This window comes from Tamandua tetradactyla, chromosome 1, assembly GCF_023851605.1.
Source record: "Tamandua tetradactyla isolate mTamTet1 chromosome 1, mTamTet1.pri, whole genome shotgun sequence".
In the NCBI taxonomy this organism is placed as follows: domain Eukaryota; kingdom Metazoa; phylum Chordata; class Mammalia; order Pilosa; family Myrmecophagidae; genus Tamandua; species Tamandua tetradactyla.
The window spans coordinates 155598716-155616250 of NC_135327.1; the positions used below are offsets into that span (position 1 = coordinate 155598716).

At 38.2% G+C, this 17535-nt stretch overlaps 1 protein-coding gene across 1 annotated transcript in view; it reads left to right on the forward strand.

Annotated features, from left to right (window-relative positions):
* Positions 1 to 2368: 2368 nt before the first annotated feature.
* TES (testin LIM domain protein) overlaps positions 2369 to 17535 on the forward strand; it is an 86566-nt gene continuing 71399 nt past the window's right edge. Inside the window, exon 1 of the mRNA XM_077114785.1 lies at positions 2369 to 2610. The gene's annotated coding sequence lies outside the window, so the exon portion shown is untranslated. The remainder of the gene's footprint in view (positions 2611 to 17535) is intronic.

Genomic DNA, 17535 nt, shown 5'->3' on the forward strand with positions numbered 1-17535 from the left:
ATACAGGCTTTACAGAATTATTTCAGAAAGTCACCAAGCAGACAAAAACAAAACAAGAAACAATAACAACAAATACCCAGGCTAAGTCTGGGTGGTTGAATCTGATTTCAAAACCTGCCACATTTTATTATTTAAAATGTCCAGTTTTCAATGAAAAATTATGAGACGTGCAAAGAAATGAGAAGGCTGGCCCATACACAAGAAAAAAATCAGTCAGTAGAAACCGTCCTGAGGAAGCCCAGATATTGAACTTACTAGAAAAGACTTCAAATCAGCTATTTTGAGTATATCCAGGAAATTAAAGGAAACCATGTCTAAAAAATGGAAAAAATAATGAGAACAATGTCTTATGAAGTTGAAAATATCAAAAAAGATAAAGAAGTTCTTAAAAAAAAAAAAAAAGCCAAGTAGAAATTATGGAATTTGAAACTGCAAAAACCAAAATGAAAAGTTCACCAAAGCAGCACAACAGCAGATTTGAGGCGTCAGAAAATCAATGACCTTGAAAATGGGTCAATTGAAATGATCAAGTCTGGAAAACAGAAAAAAAATGAAGACTGCTGAAGAGGCATTTGGGACAACATCAAGTATACCAACATGTGCCTAATGGAAATCCCAGAAGAAGAATAGGGAGAAAGGAGAACAAAAAGAATATTTGAAGAAACAGTGGCTGAAAACTACCTAAATTTGATGAAAAACATCAGTTTACATGGTCAAGAAGGGCAATGAACTACAAGTGTGATAAATTAAAAGATACACACACCTAGACACATTATTATCATATAGTTGAAAGATAAAGACCAAGAGAGACTCTTGAAAGCAGCAAAAGAAAAAAACAGAGTGGGCCACGGTGGCTCAGCAGGCAGAGTTCTTGCCTACCATGCTGGAGACCTGGGTTCGATCCCGGGTGCCTGACCATACAAAAAAAAAAGAGAGAGAAAAACAACTCTTCACAAAGAAGTGATCCTCAATATAATTAACAGCTGATTTCTCATCAAAAATCATGGAGATAAGAAGCAGTAAAATGACAAATGAGAAGTTAGGATTTAAGGAATGATTATGACTACCAAATCATTATATAAATATTCCTCTTTTTTTTCTCTTTCTGGTATATAAAAGTAGAAAGAGGGAAAATATCTGACATCTCCAGACTATGATTCAGCTGCCCTGATAATCTGATAGTGATTGTAAAAGCCCCTTATCTTGTACCTTTGTGACTAAGAGCTGTTAATCCCTTTATCCAGTCTATTTTTTTTAAGTAACTTGTAAGGGCAAGGGCCCTAATGCTAATGAAGAACTGGAGACAGCCATTAACTAGTTCGGCCCTTTACATCTGTAAGTTGTATCAGCTAGACTTTGCCAGAAATGATAACTCTGTCTCCCCTAACTTCTGCTTGCTTTTTTTTCTATTGAAGTAACTCCATCTCCCTTTCTTCTTAGAACTTGCTATTTCAAATTATAATGGCTTCATCTTCCCTTGTTAGAATCCATAATAACCTTGAACCCCCTAAACTTTGGAAGACAGGTTTTGGACTGATAGGCCACCTGATCTCCTGCTTCACATCTAGCGACAAACTTTGTCTCTCTTTGAAACCCCAGTATCTCAAGAATTGGTCATTTGAGCACATGGGCAAAAGAATCCATCACCTTTGTTCAGTAACATTTTGGTGACTCTGGTTGGACCAAAAGATCCTCAGAAGTAAGGAAGCCATCTCCCCAAGGTTATGGGGCCCTGGTAGATCGGGTAAGCATGGAAACTGAGCCATTTGTGGCTGCTAGACATTCCTTAGTCTAGAGGCTCAGTAACCAAGTTTTCTCTGTTCTGCCAACACTCCACACGCTTTTGGCACCTTAAGAAATTTCAAAGAGAGAAACCGTTTCCACTTCCAAGTCTGGACATCAGATTGGGTGAGTGTGTCATTAAGATAGAGGTGGATTGAGAAGTCAGTTCAGAGATTCAAGTCCCCTAGATGTACAGGCCTGAAGACCTAGGTCTTGCTCCTAGAATGATCTCCCTTGCTCTGACCTCTACCCCTTTTGCTTTCTGGATCCTGCTTCGTACTGTTCTGTATGGAGTGTGAGACCCTAACCTGAGTTTGTTGAGTACTGTGTTGGTTTGAAAGGATGTCTGTCCCCTAGAAAAGCCATGTTTTAATCTAAGTCCCTTTTCATAAAGGCAGAATAATCCCTAAAATACTGTATGTTTGACACTGTAATCAGATCATCTCCCTGGAGATGTGATTTAATCAAGAGTGGTTGTTAAACTGGGTTAGGTGATGACATGTCTCCACCCATTTGGGTGGGTCTTGATAAGTTTCTGGAGTCCTATAAAAGAGGAAACATTTCGGAGAATGAGGAGATTCAGAGCGAGCAGAGCAGAACCACATAACCATGAGAAGCAGAAGTCCACCAGCCAGTGACCTTTGGAGATGAAGAAGGAAAATGCCTCCTGGAGAGCTTCATGAAACAGAAGCCAGGACAGAAAGCTAGCAGATGAAGCCGTGTTCACCATGTGCCCTTCCAGCTGAGAGAGAAGCCCTGACTGTGTTCGCCATGTGCCTTCTCACTTGAGAGGGAAACCCTGAACTTCACTGGCCTTCTTGAACCAAGGTATCTTTCCCTGGATGGATGCCTTTGATGGGATATTTCTATAAACTTGTTTTAATTGGGACATTTTCTCAGCCTTAGAACTTTAAACTAGCAACTTATTAAATTTCCCTTGTTAAAAGCCATTCTGTTTCTAGTATATTGCAGTCTGGCAACTAGCAAACTAAAACAAGTATACTCCCAGAAAATAAGTAATCCAGCAATTAATTGGTGTTCAATGAAGTTAAGTAGGCCTGTTTAACTGCTAGCTGGTGTAATACCTAGGTATAATAAGTGTCAATGTTTGTTTAATTGTTAATCTGTGTAAACATTTAATGCCTGTTTAATTGTTAGTTGATGTGTTCAATCTGGTTATTAATTGGTGTATTACTTAAACATACAGTAAATGTTAAGTGTATTTAAATGTTAGCCGGTGTTCTAGTGCATTTGTATTGGTCAAGTGTTCTTAATTGGTTACTGATTAAGGAGATTCTTTAAAAAGGGAAGCTTTTAGCTGTATCAAAAATTGGAAAGATTCTAATTATGAGTCTATGAGAAAAAGATTTATTTCTGTAACACAATCTGGCCTCAATATGTTGTGAAATCAGGGGAGAAATAGCCTGAGAATGGCTCTAAAATTGTTCTGCAAAAGGGCAGAAATGGGAATGAAATAATGCATATTCAATCCTTTATTTGCCCCTTTCAAAAGTGTTTCTGCTTCTTTTTCTTGTGTAACTTTCTACTTGTGGCTATTTGCCTGTTCAATGTATAGTCTCATACCTCTGGAAGGTAATAGCAAATTAATAAAAAATTCTTATAAAGTCCTAATCTAATTGCTTAAAATTAAGTAAGTTGCTACATATATAAAGTCTCAGGAGGAGAACCTCTGGGCAGCAGAATTCAAACCTTAGTTTTGTAATTACTGCAAAACAAACCTGGATATTAAATAGAAACTCCCCCGTAATATCTCTAAAGCTGCAAAAGGCTGCCAGAGGGTCGTCTCTGGGAAAGACAAAGACCTTTCCAATTGTTCTAGTCACAACTTTTAGTGAGATAAATCTAATAATTGGAAATAATTAAAAGAAGAGGGTAGGCCCTCTCAAATCCCACCCCATCCTCACCTAAAACTTTTAAATTCAGATTCAACAAGCCAGACTTCATTCTTCGCTTCACATATCCCAGCCCATAATTCCTAACTTCCTAAAGCAGTTATGGGGGAAGGTTAGGTGCAGAAAGAGAGGGAGGTGTGGTTAGAATTCTTTTTTACTGGCTTGGAGATTAGAAATAGTAAGCATAGAAAATATTGTAGAATAGGCCATATTTGTTAAAATTATTTTTTTCAGTAATAACTTTGCAATACTAACCATAGTAATCAGATCATTTTTAAATATAAGTAGCCTTGAGATGGGAGTAACTGAATAAAATCTAATTACCAGATTTCATTAAGTAAAATGAAAGGTCTTTGAGAGATCTGGAAAAGTCTTCCTGGAAAGACTTGGGACAAATTAAACAACTGCAGTATATTTTCCAGAACTTTATAGTCAATGTACTTTTAAAATTATTTGTAATTTTAAAATGTCATGAAAACAAAGAGTTTTTTAACCTCCAATAGAAGGAAGTTTATGATGAATTCTTGAATTAAATAAATGCAATTTTATCTGTTTTGGTTTGTTCTACCTACATTCATAGAAGTTTACTGATAAAATAAGCTAGTGCTATAAGTACATTCTCAAAATTCCTCATAAAAATAGTCTAACTAGACAGGTTAGTTTACATAAATAAGCAATGTACCTAGTAATAATGACACATATCAAATATAGTAAAAATAAAGATATGCTGATGCTTTAAATACATCTTATTTAAGAAATCAGTTGAGTTTAGGAAAGTATATAAATGAAATGCTGTGTAACTTTGATTACCTGACTTCATAGAATCTAGATTTTTAATTACTTTGCGATTTGTTACCCCAGTATGTGGAAAAATTTGGATTTGTAGTAGCTTTGTTAATGTCAGGCAGAATGTTTTGTGAGTATTTTATATAATCAGGTTAGGTAGTGCTGTCACTAATAGGGAAGACCTAATTCTTAGCTTCAAAGAGTTTATATTCTAGTTAAAATATACTTGTGCCAAGATATAGTATAAGGTAGTAGTAATAAAGAGTAGAAATGCTGGAAGAATTTTAAAAAGCAGATAAGTTAAAAATGACCTAAAAAGACCTCATAAAAGAGATGACACTTGTAAGACCTAAAATAAGGAAGTATCATTGAATACAAAGAGCTCTGAACTATTTTTTTTTAAACCATAGCCTAATTTTGTGAACTAACATATTATTTAGCACTTGGGAATAATTTGAGGTTTTTTCTGGATATAAATCCCTTAAGTATTGAAAAGCTGATTACATTTCAAACTTGGGGCTCTTCTGACTTTTGAAGATAGTGCTGATTGCGCTGAGAGATTTGAAGGCAGTGCTTAATTGAGCAGATTAATAATTAACAATAATTTGTGTATTGTTAGTATAAAGTATACAAAAGTCTGGCTGTGTTCCAAATCCAAGAATAAATTTCTTCCTTTTTTATTTTCTTTATACTATCTCTGTCTCTTCTCCCCTTCATGAATATTGTTATTGGAAGGAAGTATGCATGTTCAAGAAGCTTTGTGGATTTGTTATCAAATTTAGTTTTGATTATATACAGTCTAGATAAATAAAACCTATAACTGGGGGAGGGGACAATTATCACAGATCCTGAAGAAATAAAAAAAAAATCATAAGAGGAAACTATGAACAACTATGTGCCAACAAGCTAGACAACTTTCCTGGAAACACACACACAAACAAACTACACTGACTCAAGAAGAAATAGAAGATCTCAACAAACCAATCACAAGTAAAGAGATTGAAACAAAAATCATCAAAAATCTTCCTACCAAAAAAAAGCCCAGGACCAGATGGCTTCACAGGGAAATTTTATCAAACATTCCAGAAAGAACTGACACCAATCCTGCTCAAACTTTTCTGAAAAAATGAGGAAAAAGGAACACTACCTAACTCATTTTATGAAGCTAACATCACTTTAATAGCAAAACTGGTTAAAGATGCTACAAGAAAGGAAAATTACAGATCAATCTTTGTAATGAACATAGATGCAAAAATTCTCAACAAAATATTAGCAAATCAAATCCAACAGCACATTAAAAGAATTATACACCATGACCAAGTGGGGTTTGTACTGTGAATGCAAGGATGGTTCAACACAAGAAAATCAATTAATGTAATACAGCACATTAACAAATCAAACAGGATAAAATCATTACCATCTCAATTGATGCTGAAAAATTATGTGTGGGACAGATAGTATTTTTATTATTTCCTTTAGTAGGATCACCATATTCTCTGACTAAAGTGAATTTTATTTGTACACTGACCATAAGCCCTGAATGAATATAGAAAGTTATAGAAGGTTTATAAAAGTGAATTCTGCCTGTTGCAGTCATTGCTGACCAAAATTTAATAAACCTGTTTGTAATATATTTTTTAAAAGGCTTTTATGTCATACCATGTGTTCAAACACAATTAAAGTTTAGTTTTCTCTCTGCTGAAATATTAAATAATGTAGATTGTTGGTTTGCTTTTAAGAAAAGTTTTTAAAGTTTTTTTTAATCATCTGAGTACTCTGACTAGAAGACAGAAATTTTACATCAAAGTAATATCCTTGTTAATGCTTGTGTTTGCCTTACCATCCTTTATTTCAGAAAACAATTCCCACATTTAAGGGAAAAACTAACAAAGGATTTGTTCTTTCACCTTAAAATAGTTTAGCATATTAAAGAGAAGGTGTTGGGAAGTATTACAAATAATTAAAAAGAGTTTTCTATCATTTTGTTAGCTAAATTTGTACAGGGAAATGTTATTCATATATATTTCAAGAGCATATAAAGTTTCAAAAGATTTGATAGTGTTCTTCCCTCTATGTTATATCCTGACACTAATCTATATGATATTAAACAGTGACAAACAGTGTTGTTAGTCATGGTTTTAGTTATTCTTAGAAAAAAGGCTACAGATCATAGAAACAGTCAGATTTACTTGTCAGTTGCATTGCTTTGCTCTAATACTTCTGTAAAAGTATATGTAGTCAGCTATAAGTCAGAGCTCCATCTTCAACAAGGAGAGACTTTAAAAGAGAGGCAGGACAAATATATAAACTATATTTTATTTGTTAACTAACATAACTCTGGCAAATGTGCAAAGGTGACACAGAAAAAAACCTTTGCAATGGTGTGTCAATATAAAACAATTGTCAAATGTTTTTATTTCTGAGAATAGCTTCATTTAAAAATGCTCATAGGAAAATTAGGGCTTAGATTGTAAGCTTTGACTGTTGTTTCTAAATTCTGAAATGGTTTGCTCTTTGTATAACCTGGTAGTTCCTTGGAACTTTATCTGCATGTTCCTGATACTCAGAGTTATTTCTTTAGCTCTGAAAGTCAGCATCATTCCATACAGTAACTGTTAATAAGTGGGAAAAAAAATCAGGCTCTCATTAAAGAGGTGACTTAAGCTCTTTTGGTTAAAACTATGGTAAATTGAAATACAAGTAAAAAAGTTAATATTGTCTGCATTTTAAAACTTTAACTTTTGTGTGAAACCAAAAAAAAAAAATATTTATTTTGTCCAAACCTTAAATTTTCTGTAGCACACTATCTAATATAACATGTCTGACCAGTTTATTTAAACAACCTGATTCAGCTCTATTTGATAGAAAACCTAGAATAAGGAATAAAATCTTAATTTTCTGTACAAGTTAATGTTATACCCTGATGCATTTCAGAGTATTCTGTGGAGAAAGTGAGAAAATATTTGCAAAGTCTCTTGAGGGATGGAGAAAATGTGTAACTACTAGCCTTCCCCACCTGAGAAATTCCTGATATTCTCGTAAACAATAGGGTCTCCAAATTAATAAGCCAAGGCCTCACTCTTAAGGATTGCCCTTAGGAAATATATTTCTGAAATGGAAAAGCTGAGTCTACTTATAACTAGTGCCTAAAAGTCATCCAAAGAGAACGTTTTGGTTACACAAATGTGGTCTCTCTCTAAACCAAACTCTGACTTCTCCTTCTGTCATGGTCAGGTTCATGTGTCAACTTGGCTAGGTGGTGGTACCTGTTTGTCTGGTTGGGCAAGTGCTGGCCTGTCTGTTGCAATCAGGACATTTCATAGAATTAGATCATGATCACGTCAGCTGCATCCACAGCTGATTCCATTTGTAATCAGCCAAAGAGGAGTGTCATCTGCAATGAGTGATGCTTAATCTAATCGCGGGAAGCCTTTTAAGGAGGATTCAGAAGAGACAAGTTCTACTCCTGTTTTGGCTGGCATGCCTCTCCTGTGGAGTTTGTCCAGACCCCCCATCGGAATCACTGGCTTCATAGCCTGCCCTGTGGATTTTGGACTCTGTGTTTCCATGGTCATGTGAGACACTTTTACAAATTTTACATTTGTGAACGTTCCCTGTTGATTCTGTTTCTCTAGAGAGAACTAATACATCCCTAACTAATACATCTTGGTACCACGAGTGGTTCGTAAGAAACAGAATCTTAAAAATGGGTTTTTATGAATGGTTTTCTACTCTGACTGGACTCAAAGGCACTAAAGAGTCTGATTCCCATAATCAGAATGTCACTCCCAATCCATGGAGAGAGTTGGCAAAATAGACAGTCAAAATATCACCATTCAATTCTCCTAATGCTTTGCTTGTACAAAGCCAGGCTCTGGGGGATAATGTTTTTGACACCTTTACAGAGTTTTGTGGAAATAAGAGATATGTTGGCTGGTTGTTTTTAGACACACTGGCTACATTAAGGAGTGAAAGGGATGGGCTTAAGGCTTCAAATGAGAAGCTTAAGCACTGTCTGACAGATGTAGAAGTTTCTATGAGTATCCTGAAGAAAACTATTATTTCCTGTAGCTGTAGACTTGAGATCTCTGAAAATCAGACTTAGAATATTATTGTTAGAGTAGCAACTTTACAACATAAACTAAAATCTCAATGTTACATGGTGTCTGCCATTAAAGTGAAGGCATTGATTGGAAAGGAGTGGAACCCTGAAATATGAGATGGTAATATATGGATTGATAGTGGTGTCAGGAGTGAGGTTGAAACCCTAAGTCATGCTGAGTCTTCTCTAGATAACCCTGTAATGTCTGCCCTGAGGACAGAGCTGCCCCACCTCCAGCTTGCCTTGAGGAGTTGGCCACCCAACTTCCACTTGAAGTGATTAGCCCTAGAGTGATTAATCCTGTTTCACCAGATGAAACTGCAAATGAATGTCCTGAAGCAAATGGCTTGGAAGATATTTCTAATTCTTTTCATGACCCAACTCCACGACCCCTTATTTCTTCCAGACCTATAACTAGATTAAAGTCTCAACAGGCCCCTAAAGGTGAGGTACAAAGTATCACACATGAGGAGGTACATTATAACCCAAAATAACTGTGTGAGTTTTCCAATGTATATAGACAGAAATCAGGGGAATATGTGTAGCAATGGATTTTAAGGGTGTGGGATAATGGTGGGAGAAATATACGGCTGGATCAGCCTGAATTTATTGATATGGGTCCACTAAGCAGAGATTCTGCATTCAATGATATAGCTTGAGGGGTTAGAAAAGGTATTAACAGTTTATTTGGATGGTTGGTTGAAACATGGATCAAAAGGTGGCCGACATTACCTGAGGTTGAAATGCCAGAACTGCCCTGGTATAATGTGGATGAGGGGATCCAGAAGCTTAGAGAGATTGGAATGTTAGAGTGGATTTATCATGCAAAGCCTGCTCTTACACCCAAGGAATGTTCAGAGGATGCACCTTTTACAAGAACAGTGAGAAATAAATCTGAGACTAGCACCATCATCCCTGAAGAGCTCTGTAATTGCACTTCTCTCTAGGTCAGATATTACTGTAGGAACTGCTGTCACTGAGCTGGAATCCTTAATCACAATGGGGCTGATGGGATCCTGAGTTGGCAGAAGCCAGGTGGCAGCACTTAATTGCCAAAGATAGAGTAGATGTGGCAATTATAATAGAGAGCAAACTCAAAGCAGGAGTCAAAATTATATGACTCGCAGAGATTTGTGGCATTGGCTAGTAAATCATGGGGTACCTAGAAATATAATAGAAGGGCAGTCCACTAAATTCTTGTTTGAGCTGTATAAACAAAAGAGTTCTAAGTCAAGTGAACAGAGTCTAACCTGAATTACAAAAAACACAGAGTCATAGCCCCTTAAATCAATTTCCAGACTTGAGAGAGTTTACAGACCCAGAGCTCCTTGAATGAAGGGGAGGCCAGGTCCCTTTTGGGGGAGAACCCTGTTACACTGCCACAAATTTATATTGTTAATCTTCTTCCAAGCCTTCCCCAAGGAGACTGATGGCCTTTTACAAAGGGAACTGTGCACTGGGGAAAAGGAAATGATCAGATATTTCAGGGATTATTAGACACTGGTTCAGAAGTGACGTTACTTCCAGGGGACCCAACACATCACTCTGGTCTACCAGTCAGAGTGAGGATTATGGAGGCCAGGTGATCAATGGAGTTTTTAGCTCAGGTCTGTCTCAAAGTGGGTCCAGTGGGCTCCTGGACCCATTCTATAGTTATTTCCCCAGTTCCAGAATGTATAATTGGAATAGACATACTGAGCAACTGGCAGAATCCCCGCATTGACTCTCTGACTCATGCAGTGAGGGATATTATGGTGGGAAAGGCCAAGTGGAAGCCACTAGAATTGCCCCTACCTAGCAAAAGAGTAAATCAGAAGCAATGCTGGATTTCTGAAGGGATTGCAGAGATTACTGCCACTCTTAAAGACTTGAAGGACGCAGGGGTGGTGATTCCCACCACATCCCCGTTCAACTCTCCTATTTGGCCTGTGCAGAAAACAGATGGGTCTTGGAGGATGACAGTAGATTATTGTAAGCTCAACCAGATGGTAACTTCAATTGCAGCTGTTGTTCCAGATGTGCTATCATTACTTGAGCAAATCAATACATCCCCTGGTACCTGGTATGCAGCTATTGATCTGGCAAATACTTTTTCCTTAATAGCTATTAGTAAGGACCACCAGAAAGAGTTTGTTTCAGCTGGCAAGTTCAGCAGTATACTTTCACTGTCCTACCTCAGGGGTATATCAACTCTCCAACCCTATGTCATAATCTTGTCCGCAGGGAACTTGATCATTTCTCCCTCCTACAAGACATCACACTGGTCCATTATATTGATGTTATCATGTTGATTGGACCTAGTGAGCAAGAAGTAGCAACTACTCTATACTTACTGGTAAGACATTTGTGTGTCAGGGTATGGGAGATAAATCCATCAAAAATACAGGGGCCTTCCACCTCAGTGAAATTTCTGTGTGTCCAGTGGTGTGGGGCATGTGGAGATATCCCTTCTAAGATGAAGGAGAAGTTGCTGCATCTGGCCCATCCTACAACCAAAAAAGAGGCACAACACCTAGTTGGTCTCTTTGGATTTTGGCGACAACATATTCCTCATTTGGGTGTGCTACTCCGGCCCATTTATGGAGTGACCAGAAAAGCTGCTAATTTTGAGTGGGAACCTGAACAAGAGGAGGCTCTGCAACAGGTCCAGGCTGCTGTACAAGCTGCTCTGCCACTTGGGCTGTATGGTCCAGCAGATCCAATGGTGCTGGAAGTGTCAGTGGCAAATAGAGATGCTGTCTGGAGCCTCTGGCAGGCCCCTATAGGAGAATCACAATGCAGACCCTTAGGATTTTGGAGAAAAGCCTTACCATCTGCTGCAGATAACTACTCTCCTTTTAAGAAACATCTTTTGGCCTGCTACTAGGCCTTAGAAGAGACTGAATGCTTAACCATGGGCCACCAAGTTACCATGAGACCTGAGTTGCCTATCCAGTTGGATGTTGTCTGACCCACCAAGCTATAAAGTTGGGCATGCGGAGCACTACTCTATTGTAAAACGGAAATGGTATATATGAGATAGGGCCAGAGCAGGTCCTGAAGGCACAAGTAAGTTACATAAGGAAGTGGCCCAAATGCCCATGGTTTCCACTCCTGCCACATTACCTTCTTTTTCCCAGACCAGAGCTCTGGCCTCTTGGGGAGTTCCTTACAGTGAATTGACTGAGAAAGAGAAAATTCTGGCCTGGTTTACAGATGGTTCAGTACGATATGCAGGTACCACCCGAAAGTGGACCGCTGCAGCACTCCAACCCCTTTCTGGGGTGTCCTTGAAGGACAGTCGTGAGGGGAAATCCTCCCAGTGGGCAGAACTTCAAGCAGTGCATCTGGTTGTTCATTTTGCTTGGAAGGAAAACTGGCCAGAGGTGCATTTGTATACTGACTCATGGGTTGTTGCTAATGATTTGGCTGGATAGTCAGGGACTTGGAAAGACCATAATTGGAAAATTGGTGACAAATTGGTGGGGAAGAAGTATATGGATAGACTTTTCTGAGTGGGCTAAAAACATGAACATATTTGTGTCCTATGTGAATGCACATCAGAGGGTGACTTCAGCAGAGGAAGGTTTTAATAATCAAGTGGATAAGATGACCTGTTCTGTGATACCAGTCAGTCTCTTTCCCCAGCAACTCCTGTCATTGCCCAATCGGCTCATGAACAAAGTGGTCATGATGGTAGGGATGGAGGATATGCATGATCTCAGCAACATGGACTTCCACTCACCAAGGCTGACCTGGCTACAGCTACTGCTTGAGTGCTCAATCTGCCAGCAGCAGAGACCCATACTCAGCCCCTGATATGGCACCATTGCCCTAGGTGACCAGCCAATTATATGGTAGCAGGTTGATTACATTGGACCATTCCCTTCAGGGAAAGGGCAGTGATTTGTTCTGACTGGAATAGACACATACTCTGGATGTGGTTTTGCTTTCCCTGCATGCAATGCTTATGCCAAAACTACTATCCGTGGGCTTACAGAATGCCTTACCCATTGTCACAGTGTTCCACATAGCATTGCTTCTGATCAAGAAACACACTTCACAGCAAAAAGTGCAGAAATAGGCACATGCTTATGGAGTTTTCTGGTCTTACCATGTTCCCCATCATCCAGAAGCAGCTGGATTGATAGAACAGTGGAATGGACTTTGAAAACTCAATTATGGTGGCAATACCTTGAAGGGCAGAGGTAATGTTCTCCAGGAAGCTGTATATGTTCTGAATCAGCATCCACTGTACAGAGCTGTTTCTCCCATAGCCAGGATCCATGGTCCAGGAACGAAGGGGTGGAAATGGTAGTGGCACCACTCACTATTACCCCTAGTGACCCACTAGGAAAAGTTTTGCTTCCTGTCCCTGTCTCTTGAGCTCTGCTGGTCTACAGGTTTTAGTTCCAAAAGGGGGAGCACTTCCACCAGGAAAAACAACAATGATTCCATTGAACTGGAATCTAAGACTGCCACCTGGTCACTTTGGGCTACTCATACCCCTGGACCAACAAGCCAAGAAGGGAATTGCATTATTGTCTGGGGTAACTGACCCTGAATATCAGGGGGAAATAGGACTGCAACTACACAATCGAGGTAAAGAAGAGTTTTCTTGGAATATAAGAGATCCCCTAGGGCATCTTTTAGTACTACCATGTCCTGTGATTAAAATCAATGGAAAACTGCAACAGTTCAATCCAGGCAGGACTACCAAGGAGTCTGAAACTTCAGGAATGAAGGTTTGGGTCACCCCACCAGGCAAAGAACCACAGCCATCTGATGTGCTTGCTGAGGGTAAAGGGAACATGGAATGGCTAGTGGAAGAAGGTAGTGATAAATATGAACTATGACCACATGATAAGTTACAGAAATGAGGACTGCGATGCTGTTTTGTTCCTGTTATACTATTCAAGTTGTAAGATATCAAGTTTAAGAATGAATATTACCTAAGGATTTGCACCCTATTCTGGAGAGAGTTAATGTGTTTCCAGTTATATGCAGGGCAGTTGAGTATTGTTAGGTGAAAGAAAAAAAATGTGTTTTAATGTTTTTTATTTAGAAATTAGGTATGGTTTAAGGTGATATACAGCTGCCAAGTTGACAAGGGATGGACTGTCATGGTCAGGTTCATGTGTCAACTTGGCCAAGTAATGGTATCTGTTTGTCTGGTTGGGCAAGTGCTGGCCTGTCTGTTGCAATGAGGACATTTCATAGAATTAAATCATGATTGCATCAGCACATCCACAGCTGATTCCATTTGTAATCAGCCAAGGGGTATGTGGTAGTTAGATTCAGTTGTCAACTTGGCCAGGTGAAGGTGCCTAGATCTATTGCTGTGGACATAAGCCAATGGCATGTGAACCTCATCTGTTGTTGATTACATCTGTAGTCGGCCAGGAGGTGTGCCTGCTGCAATGAATGATGTGTGATTTAATTGGCTGGTGCTTAAATGGGAGAGCTCAATGTAGCACAGCCGAAGCAGCTCAGCATACCTCATCTCAGCACTCGGAGCTCAGCCCAGGCCTTTGGCAATGCAGAAAGAAATCACCCCAGTGAAAGTTGTTGGAACCCAAGGCCTGGAGAGAAGGCCAGCAGAGATCACCCTGTGTCTTCCCACATAAGAAAAAACCTCAGTTGAAAGTTATGCGCCTTTTCTCTGAAGAACTAATGAAATAAATCCCCTTTTGTTAAAAGCCAATCTGTCTCTGGTGTGTTGTATTCCAGCAGCTAGCAAACTAGAACAGAGAGTGTCTTCTGCAGTGAGTGATCCTCAGTCTAATCACTGGAAGCCTTTTAAGGAGGATTCAGAAGAGACAGGCTCTCTTCCTGCTTCAGCTGGCAAGCATCTCCTGTGGAGTTCATCCAGACCCTGCTTCGGAATCATCAGCTGCACAGCCTGTCCTGTGGATTTTGGACTCTGCATGGTCACATGCACATGAGACACTTTTATAAATTTTATATTTGCGAGTGTTCCCTGTTGATTCTGTTTCTCTAGAGAACCCTAACTAATACACCCTCCTATATGGGACATAACTTCCATGGATGTAAGTCTCCCTGGCAACCTGGGACATGACTCTGAGGGATAAGCCATGCCCCTGCTATCATGGGACCACCATCAAGGGATGAGCCTAGTCCTGTCACCATGGGATCAGTTGACTGAAAGGGTGAAAAGAAATAGAGCTTCAATTACTAAGAGACATTAAACTGAGTTGAGAGGTCATCCTGGAGGTTACTCTTATGCAAGTTTCAGCCAGATATCACAAACTGCCACAATATGCAAACTCCAATCAACAGTGTCCTGGAAATCTTCAGGGATACCCTGGGCTCTATGAAAGTTTTACTTATTTTGTTTTTCAGAGATAAAGCCTCTGGATTGTTCCAATGCCAAATAAGCTCTGAAATCCAGAAATACATGACTCTCTGAAAACAACCACAAGTTTCATCCCTCTGCCCCTTAATGACAATGCCCCTGTTCAGCAATGAAGAAGTTAGAAGAGTCATTACCCTGATATCCCTCAAGATTAAGATAAAATTATCAAATGAAAGGGAAGAGTTATAACAGAGAAATTAGGATTTAATGGATGATTATGACTACTAAATTATGACATAAATATTCCTTTTATTTCCTCTTTCTGTTATATTAAAGTAAAAAGAGAAAAATACTTGAAATCTCTGAACAATGATTCAGGTGCCCTGATATCTGATAATCATTGTAAAAGCCCCTTATCTTATACCTTGTGATTGTAAAAGCTGTTACTCCCTTTATCTGGTCTTTTTTTTTTTTTTTAAGTAGGGCAAAGACCCTAGTTCTAATAAAGAACTAGAGTCAGCCATTAACTAGTTCCAGCATTTACATCTGCAAATTGTATCAGGTAGACACTGCCATTGAAATGATAGCCCTGCCTCCCCTCCTTTCAGCTTGCTTTTTTTCTGTTGAAGTAACTCTGTCTCCTTTCCTGTCCATTTGCACTTTTGAAATGATAACTCTGCCTTCCTTTCTGCTTAGAACTTGCTATTTGAAATTGTACTGACTTCATTTCCCATTGTTCGATCTATAAACTCAGAGAGACAGATTTTAGGCTGATAAGCCTTATGATCTCCTGCTTCACACCTAGTAATACACTTTTTCTCTCTTTGAAACCCAGATATCCCAGAAATTGGTCATTTGAGTACATGGTCAAAAGAATCCATCACTTTTGTCTAGTAACACAAGTGCCAAAAGAAAAAGACTGTCAAACAAAAATTCTATATCCAACAAATCCATCTTATAAAACTGAAGGAAAAATCAAGATATCTACAGATAAGCAAAACTGAGAGAATCTGTACTGAGCAGACCTGCTCTACAAGAAGTATTCAAGCTGAAATGAAAGGACACTAGTTACTAACCTGAATACAAATGAAGAAAAAAAGAGCATGAGTAAAGGTAACTATATAGGTAAATATAGAAGGCAGTATAAATACATTAATTGTATGGAACTCTTTTTTCTTACCTCCCAACTGATTCAAAAGACAACCACATAAAACAATAATTATAAATGTTGTGATAGACATATAATGTATTAAGATGTAATTTATTATAACAGCACAAAGGAAAGGGGAGAGAATGGAGCTGTATAAAAGCAAATATAGCATTGCAACTAAGATGATCTTAATCTGCACTAGACTGTTATAAATTAAGATATTAACTATAATTTCCAGAGCTAAGAAAATAACCAAAGAAACTATATTGAAAGAAATAACAATGAAATTTAAATGGTACACTAATGTATATGTATGTGCATATATGTATGTATGAATATATGTATGTATATACAAAACATCAAAGAAGGCAGTAATGGAGGAATAGACATGAAATATAAAAATAAAATAGCAAAATAGAAGACATAACTTCAACTTTGTCAATAGCTACATTAAATGGAAATGGATTAGACACTACAAATAAAAGACAGAGATTGGCAGTATGGATTTTAAATAAATGATGGAACTATATACTGTCTAAAAGGAATACATTATAGATTCAAAGACACAAATAAGTTGAAAGTCAAAGTATGGAAAAAATATAACATGGAAACAGTAACAAAAAGAATGCTGGAATAACTGCACTAATGTCAGACAAAATAGTCTGTAGACCCCTTTATTTTATGGAATTAGTTAAATTAATATGACGTCATACTGGAGTAGGGTGGGAACTTTATCCATCATGACTGGTGCCCATATAAGAATGGGAGAAGAGTCACAGACAAATAAAGAAGATGGCAATGTGGTGATGAAGTGCTTGCAGCTGCAAGCCAAAGAACGATAAGGCAAAAATTGCTCTTAAAGACAAATAAGGGACATTTTATAATGATAAAAGGGTCAATTCATCAAGAAATCACAATAATAGACATAGATGCACTTGATAACAGAGCTCCAAAATACATGAAGCAAAACTTCATAGCTTTAAGGGGAGAAATATACAATTCAACAATAATAGCTGGAGACTTCAATATTTCATATTTGATAAGGGATAGAAGTAGACAGAAGATCAATAAGGAAATAGAAAACTTTAATAGTGCTCTTGTATTAGATTCCTAGGGCTGCCATAATAAAGTATCACAAAATGTACGGCTTAAAGCAACAGAAATGGATTGTCTCACAGTTCTGGAGGATAGAAATCCAAAAAAAAGGGGGTCTACAGAACCTTCTTCCCACTAAATCTTGTAGAGGAGACTTCATCCTTGCCTCCTTCTAGCTTTGGGTGGTTTGCTGGCAATCCTTATTGTTCTTTGGCTTGCAGCTGCAAGCACTTCATCATCATATTGCCATCTTCTTTCTGTGTCTGTGACTGTTCTCCCATTCTTATATGGGCACCAGTCATGATAGATAACGTTCCCACCATACTCCAGTATGACCTCATATTAATTTAACTAATTCCATCTGTAATAACCTTGTTTCCAAGTAATGTCAATCCTTAGGTACTGGGGTTGC